We start from the raw sequence: 2,224 nt of genomic DNA, 5'->3' as shown, positions 1-2,224 counted from the left end.
TTCGAACCAAGATCCCTATGTATTATTAGAATATAGTTTAAATTGTTAGTAAAAATTGCAACTAATATAAGGTAATTGATGTTCGATTGTAAGTAGAATTTCTCATTAATTCAAAAAAGAAAGAGAATGAGATACTATGCTGTAATTTATAGCTGTTTCTCAGTTGATATTATCTGAAAGTGCATTTCTAGCTCTTAACTATATCACAACTGCTCTACTAATTCATTTGTATGTATAACGTCGTATTTACTGAATTTGCAACTAGGACAAAGAGTAAATGAGGTTTTTCGCTCTCTATTCCTTACGGTTAGGTATCGTATAATACAGTATTTACGAGGTACCGTAATCTCTTACAATGCAGAATTTCCGAAAAAATAAATAATACACGTACATTCGGTATAATCAGATAAAGTCATATGCATATAATATACCGTACTCAGTGCGATCTGCTAGTGATAATGTAGACTATTGTAGAGTAAAATGTACAAGTACATATGTACTCGAAGAATCGCAAGTATGGGTTCCACTAGAACTTAAAAGTAATAAAAATCTTTATAAAGGATTCTACTAACAAAAAAGTTAAAAATGGTAGTTTATTAAAGTGATTTATGTCGAATTGTTCGATGTTATTTTCAGTTAGATGCCTAATTTAAAGAGAGAAGAGCTTATTTAATCGTAGATAGTACCGTATTTTAATAAGTTATCACACATCTTACAGCTCTTGCACACTTATTGAACCAGTAAAAGTGTTCTCTTTAAGATTTGCTATTCGATTTGAATCTAAAAATCTGTAAAATGCAGCTCATTACTCTCTATTTAGTATATATTCATTTCAGCTACACCGTTAAGTTAACCAGTGCAATAAATTCCTTAAGTATCTCGAGATACTTCCTTACAGCTTAATTAGGTTTACCATGCCAAGAAAAGCGTATTCTTCAATGGAACTAATTTGGTTGAACTCTAGATTTCTGTTTTATGAAAAGAAATTAAAAACTTTATAACAAGTTTATAATGCAGCAAGCAACTTGACTCAGATGATTTAAATAGTCATCAATCAAGATATTTTCGTATATACAGTTCTTGTAAATTCGAAAGTGTATTGAAAGAGTTTCTAGTAATAATCTTCAGGCTATTCCTGGCTAATGATCTAAGCGGCAGGTAAAATAAGATGAAGAAAAATAAGGAATGATTAGGGATAGAATTAAATTTATTATTATCGTTCCTAACAAGCATGTAATTTTAGGATAATAAAGTGAGGTTTATAAAAAATTATAGTTTTTGTGGTATTTTTAAGAAAATTTATCACGGAAAGATTACTAAAAAAATTTAAATTAGTATTATCGTCCCTAACAAGTATGTAATCTTGCGACAAAGAAAGTAAAAGATATCTTTGGATCTTCTATAATCTAAACTATTCGTCAAGATTAGTACTCCGTAACAATTATAGCTTTTTACTCAACTTTCACGGCAATACAACACAAACTATCTGACTTCTAATACGTAAGCAATAAATTACCGCACTCACTAGATTACTTTATTGGTTATGATTAACGTGAAAACTATTTATTTGTTTTTACGCAATATCACTCGCGTTTATCATTAAACAACACTCGCATCATCCTAGGCTAATAATGTACATATCTAAACTATCATCAAAACAGATAGTAATCTATTTCTACAATTATTATGCGTCAACTATACAGACTAAGCTAAATATAATTCAAAGGTTACAGTCATTTTTAACGTAAGCAGGATTATTCATTTGAACAGCCGACCGATAATATATAACTAACACATTATATGAGCTGATCTGGAACCCTAATGGTAACTATTTATAACATTCAAAACAGTAAACTATTACTTAACTGTATCTATCACCGTAACAATCATCTATTTATAAATAAATTATGGCCAGTTCATGGAATGTACGTATATATGTTATATAATCATTTCAGCTAAATACAGTAATTATGTGTTAGGGAATACAGTAATATGCAGCGAAGAACTGTATGACTTAATAAATTAAGTGTTAATTGTGGCTAGTATAATAAAATGGCTCACTTGCAGTTGTACTATGTACTATATATAGGGCAGTTTGCAAAATGACCGACTTCGCATACGGTCACGTTCATATACATAATACTATTATATGTTTGATGACTCCTACGTATTGAAGTATTTAATTTGCTGCACACCATTTTTGAATCTTTAGATTCTTTTGAAT

The sequence above is a fragment of the Trichoplax adhaerens genome, genomic scaffold, assembly GCF_000150275.1.
Source record: "Trichoplax adhaerens TRIADscaffold_22 genomic scaffold, whole genome shotgun sequence".
Taxonomy (NCBI): domain Eukaryota; kingdom Metazoa; phylum Placozoa; class Uniplacotomia; order Trichoplacea; family Trichoplacidae; genus Trichoplax; species Trichoplax adhaerens.
Note: the sequence above shows the minus strand (reverse complement) of the source record.